Source organism: Trichosurus vulpecula, chromosome 9 (assembly GCF_011100635.1).
Source record: "Trichosurus vulpecula isolate mTriVul1 chromosome 9, mTriVul1.pri, whole genome shotgun sequence".
Lineage (NCBI taxonomy): Eukaryota > Metazoa > Chordata > Mammalia > Diprotodontia > Phalangeridae > Trichosurus > Trichosurus vulpecula.
In genome coordinates, this window is record NC_050581.1 from 129057606 (window position 1) to 129064266 (window position 6661).

Genomic DNA, 6661 nt, shown 5'->3' on the forward strand with positions numbered 1-6661 from the left:
GTGGAGTGAAAGAGGGATTTCACTAGGATTATTTTGGTATTACTCATTTAGCAACACAAAGGGCATTCCGTTTCCAAGGGAAATCAAACTACAGAATAACAGTAGCCTCTCAAAACTAAGATTCATTTGCATGATAGCGAGTTATCCCACTGCCATTTCTGAACTGTGGGAGTCCAAATTTTGGAACTAAACTGAGCATGGAAAGTTTGGGGATCCTAAGGAAAGTAGGACAAACTAGAGAAGGAAAAGAATCACATTGATTGTTCATGAGCTATTATACCTCTTTGAGGTGTTTTCTGCATTTATCTATAGATTCTTGTGAGTCCTTTATGTTTTCTATATTTTCTGTGGGATAGATAGCCTGTCTTCTCCCCAGTAAATGCCAGGGGTCCTTCTTACGCAAATTTCTGTAGACCCGATTAGAAACTATAATCCTTGATGGAATTCTAGGCGTTGATGTAAGACATGCAACAAAGAGGAGAATTTGGAGGTCTGCCTCCAAGATAAAACCTGGCCCATGTAAGCCCAGAGCTGGAGAGACAGGACCATAGATTATAGCGGGATCAAGGTAGAACCAAAATGGAGATGGAATTATCTTCACTTGAAAAGTATTATTTCCTGTTATTTCATCAGAGGCAGAGTAAAAATGATATAAACATTTTAGATTCAGCTCTAGAACTGGACTTCATGTATCAGTGAGAAGGAAAGGGGAAGGGTCTCTTACGTGTTCTAAAAAATTAGACATTACTTTTGGTTGTGATTAACACATGATATGTTGTTTTCTGTGTGCTTTGTCTTAATGTTATTCGCAGTGAAGCTGGTTAGTGGTAAATAGTCCTGATTACAACCACAGGGGTTTGTAGCTGAATCCCTGAATGATCTTGGGAACAATCCAGATCCTGTTAATGTTTGTTTATTGTACAAGAATATTTCCAAACCTTGAATTTCAGGTTGAAAACATAATTACATTGGAGGATAGGCAGTGGTCAAAATTGAAAACTTGATGTTAGGGTACTGACCTTTTTTATAAGTGCCCATGTACTCCCCTAATACGGATATTTATGCAGGTGTAAGAAAATAAGCAGCCTGTAACTAACCCAATTTTTGCAAGGACTTGCTTTTATTCTCTAGTGTCCAGGGCAAACTATTTGCAGCTTTGTTGTTAATAGGTAATGCTGAAAAAAATTCTCAAGGGGAGGTGGTATATTTCAAAGGTGATGCGTGTATTTAATCAGGGTAGGAAATTTGATACTTTTATACAAAAGTATTTATGATAATGTCAAACATTATAAATGGATGTTCAGTTAAATTCAGTAAACATGTTTTTATGTCACTCAGATATTTGTTTAATGAAGTAATGGATGACAGAAATTCATATTTGAACATATTAAAAAGATGAGTCATTTAGTTTTTAAGTATCTTCTCTATAAAGTTTCTCTTCTTTTAACATGGTTAAAGAAAAATGCTGTCCTTTTCCAAGTCATCTCCAAACCTGCTCATTTAAGGACTCATGGCTTTTGTTTCTTTTACTGAATATTTTGAAAGTGACTAAACCAAAATACAAGTACGTTTTTAAAGAGACACACAGTGGTTTTTCCACATACTTTAGGAAATAGAATGAAGAAAAAGTGCATGGAAAATAATATGATATAAGATGAATTATGGTGGAAGTCGTATTGTAGAGGGTTTTAAATGCTAGCTTGTGGATTTCGTAATTTATCAGAGGCAATAGGGAGCCACTCATGCTGTTTGAACTGGGGAATGATGTAATTAGAAATGTTTTTTAGGAATATCAATTGGTCAGCTCTGTGGAAGAAGGATCAGAAATTGGAGGAATCAGTTTAAATACTATTGTGATAGTTCAGGCAATAGGTGACAAGGGTCTGAACTAGAGTAGGAGCTATGCAAATGAAGAATAGGCAAGAGATTTGGGAGATGATACACATCTCAAATCAGCAAGACTTGGCAACTGAAAGGAAATAGGGATGGGCCACATATCTGTAAAAATGTTAAGAAGGTTAAAGTACAAAACGAGCCTTATAAGCCCATAGAAAATATTAAGGACAAAAAAAGAAATTCTAAGGAAAATGAAAAGAGCTTTTGAAATTATATTCAGAGCAAGGAGACAAAGGAAGGGATAGGTCTTCTCTGCTTGGTGAAAAACGTTGCAATGTTAATCATTCAACTCTTAGATTCATCTTCTTTGTCAAAAATATTGAGCTTCATAAAGAGTAGGAAAAGTATGATTAGGAGGAAACTGAGACCAAAGACAGGCAAGGATTTATAAGTGTCATAGCGTTTTGAATTACCTCTAGGGAATTAGGGAATTAACTTGTAGACTTTATTGCTAAACCTCTGTTGAGGATCTCTGAGTAACTGAGGAGAAAGGGAGTCATTTAGGATTGAATGTAAACAAATGTTGCAACTTTCAAAGCCAAGAAGAATACTCAAGAAACTACAGACCCTTTGGCTTCACATAGAATTTAGGTCTAACAGAGTTCTAGGATGAGTTATTAAACAAATACTTTTTGAGTTCTTAGAAAGGAAAGCAGTAGCAAATATGAACCAGCACAGCTATATCAAACTTATTTATTTATTTTTCTTGAAAGCATTAGTAGCTTGGTTTATGAGGGAAATACTGAAGACCCACCATATCCAGATTATAGCCTGGTATTTGACAAAGGCTCTTATGGTTATGATGAGATCTAGTTAGGAGAGATACAGGAACCTCAAGACTGGAGTTCCTGAACAGGGTCATCTGGAATGAATTCACGAACTGAGCATTCTTTAAGTCAAGGTCGCAAAAATTTGTTGTTATGCTTTTCAGTGGGCAAGACTTCTTAGAGAACCTGAAACCTTAGAGAGGTACAGTTAAAGTTTATATAGGACAAAGTAAGTAAGACATGTGCCAAATATGCTAACTGTTTGATTCAGGGTGGGATTAGGGAATGGCCAAGGAGTGGTCAGTTCTTTAAGGAATATACATCTACTGCACAGATATTTTACTCAGAGTTCACTGGGAAATAGCCCAAAGTGGGGCTACAGGGAGGTGTGGTTTTAGGCCTGAAATGTCACTAAGTCAACTAATGGTGAGGGCTGACTGGGAAATACCCAGGCCCCTCAATGTCTAGTTAGACAAGATAAATGTAAGGGAGTATACGTTTATCTAAGTCTAAGATACACATAATGAGGAGTCCAGGAGACATATGATAGTTCAGTGAGTAGTAAATATCTCTGTGAGTCAGTACACAGCCAGTTCAGCCAGTACACAGCCAGTTCAAACTAATAAATTCTATAGGTTCAGCTGGCTACTATGTCAGGAAGAGAGATAAATGTTTTCTAGGGCATACTGTCCTGTCCTGCTCTGCTAGAGCATGCTGTCCTTGGGCTGGAGAGAAACTCCCTGAGACATTGTTTTGAGGCTAGGGAGAAATGTGATTTTAGAATTGGGGTCCAAGCACAGGCACCCAAGCACACCATCAGTTACATTTCTGGATAAAATGAAAGAAAAAAAGTCTGTTATTATTGGACTGGAGTTCCAGAGAGAGATTAAGACAACATATAGATTTCAGATTCACCTATGTAGGAATGATAGTTGAACTCTAAGAGATGATGAGATTACCAAAAGAATGAGAGAAGAGTACCCAGGATAGAGTTTTGAGAAATGCTCATACTTGGTAAGTAGGAATGGGATGATGATTCAGAAAATTAAGCTGAGGAATAATCATACAAATGAGACTTTACATCATATGTTACCTAGAAAAAGGAGGTCTCTCTCCAGGTTATCTCTTTTCTTCCTTACTCTATATCTCCTCTTGACATCATCCCACATTCTCTCCTTCTTTACTCCAGCATCTGATAAATATATGCCTCTTCTTTTTTTAATTCAATTTAATTTCCAAATTCTCTCTTTCACCCTCTGTCTCCTCCACCCATTGAGAAGGTAAAAAAAAAAAACCCACAACAAAACTTATTAATATGTATAGTCATGCAAAATATGCCCCTTCTCACCAAGTCCAACCTAGTTATATAGTGATCACATACATACTTATCTCTTCTGATATATTGCATTCACACTCTAATTAGATACTGTCTAATCTTCATTCTCTCCCTATCTATCTACTGGCTCATTTTCTACTGCCTACAAACATAACCAGGTTTCCCCTATCCTTTTAAAAATTCTCCCTTCAGGGGCAGCTAGGTGGTGCAGTGAGTAGAGCACCGGCCCTGGGGTCAGGAGGACCTGAGTTCAAATGTGGCCTCAGACACTTGACACACTTGCTAGCTGTGTGACCTTGAGCAAGTCACTTAACCCCAATTGCCCTGCCTTCCCCCCTCCCAAAAACAAAGACGAAAAAATTAAAATTCTTCCTCCATTGTACCATCTTCTCAAGTGACCATCCTTTTCTTCCTTTTCATAGTCAAACTCCTAGAAAAGCTGTCTATATTAGTCTCTACTTCCTTTCTTCTCACTCACCTTTCAGCCCTTTGAAATCTGGTTTTTCATCTCCAAAGTTACCAATGATCTCTTAACTACAAAATTCAGTCATTTAGCTGATGAATAGGTGGCCCCTGTCTTTGCAAAGAACAGCCTTTTTAATTGTATCCTTAATCGCATCCCTCCAGTCTCTTCCAGAAGCTTGCCAAGACAATTGTTGTCATCATTGTCATTCTCCTCCTCCTCTTCCTCTTCCTCTTCTCTGTGAATGTCTCTGTCTCTCTCTAGTGAATTAACCTGATATGTGCCAGGCTCTGTGCTAATACTGAGGACACAAAGACAAAAACCAAATGGCCCCTGTTCTCAAAGAGCTTACATTCTAAGGGGGCAGCAGGGGGTGGTGGTGGAGATAAAGGCGAAATGAGATGATACAAAATATATGCAAAATCAAAGGTGATGACAGTGCAAGTACTGAGTAGGAAGAGGCACTAACAAATATGGGAATAAGGAAAGGCCTCATATAAGAGGAAGTGCTTGAGCTAAACTTTAAGACAGCTGGAGATTATTTTTATTCTTAACAATGAACAGCATTGGCATTTACAGATGTGTGATAGAATAGAAAAACAGGATTATACATGAAACTATAGATCTCTGTTATAGATAGCTTTCTTTTCTTTTTAAGTATATAAGTCCAAACTGTAGCTTTCAAAACTGTTCTGCTTGTCTCTTCTTTCCGCACTTCCTTCTGTTCTCTGCATTAAATAAAAAATATATAGGGGGCAGCTAGGTGGCGCAGTGAGTAGAGCACCGGCCCTGGAGTCAGGAGGACCTGAGTTCAAATCCGGCCTCAGACACTTGACACATGTACTAGCTGTGTGACCTTGGGCAAGTCACTTAACCCCGATTGCCCTGCCAAAAAAAAAAAAAGCAAAAAAATAAAAAATATATGATTCAGTGAACCCACTTTTCTTTATTTTCTACCCAGTCCTATCCCTCTTCTTCCTCCCATCCACCTCCATTGGAAAGAAAAAAAGAAAAAAGCTATTATAATAAATATGCATAATCAAGAAAAATAAACTCCCACATTGGCTGTGTCCAGAAATGTATCTTATTCTGCATCCTGAGACATCATTTGTCAAGAAAAGGGTAGCATTACTCAGAAACTGTAGTTGGTGATTACATCTGTCAGAGTACTCAAATCTCTCAAAGTTGTTTTTCTTTATAATGGTGTTATTGTAGAAACTGTTCTAGTTCTGCTCATTTCTCTCTACAACAGTTCATACAGATCTTCCCAGGTTTCGCTGAAATTGCCTATTTTGTCCTTTCTAATAGCATAATAATATTCCATTATATTCCTATATCATAATTTTTTAACCATTCCCTGATTGGCATCTCTTTAGTTTCCTCTTCTTCGTTATACCAAAAGAACTGCTATAAGTATTTTTGTAAATATGAATAGGTACTTTTCCTGTTTATTTTTTTTTCTCTGTAGGGGTATGTTCCTAGTAATTTTATTGCTGGGTCAAAGAGTATATATAGTTTAGTGACTTTGGGGGACATAATTCCAAATTGCATTCTTAAATGGCTAAAGCAATTTCAGTCCCAAAAACACTGCATTAGTATGTTTGTTTTCCCATTGCCCCTTCAACAATTGTCATTTTCCCTTTTTGTCGAGTTTGATGGGTGTGTGGTAGAACTTTGGAGTTGCTTTAATTTGCATCTTTTCAATTATTAGTGATTTGGAGCATTTTCCCAAGTTAGTTGATTACTTGGATTTTTTCCTTTAAAAAGTTCTATGTCCATATTCATATTAAGGAATAGCTATTTTTATAAATTTGAACCAAATCCTTACATATCTTGGATGTGAGAACTTTATCAGATAAACTTGCTGCAAATATTTTCCCAGCTACTTCTAGTTTTGACTGCATTGATTTTGTTTGTGCCATTTTATCTCTAATCTTCAATCTCTCATCAACTAGTTCTTTTCCTATTACCTATAAACCTGCCATGTGTCTCCCATCTTTAAAAAAAACTTTCACTTGCCCCTACCATTCTTGCAAAGTATCATTCTATATGTCTTCTTTTTCACAGCCAAACTCATTTAAAAAATCTATCCTATTTTCATAACCTCCACTTCCTTTTTTTCCTTCACTCATTTCTCATACTCTTGCACTCTGGTTTCTGACCTCATCACTGCACTGGAACTACTGTCTCCAAGATTAC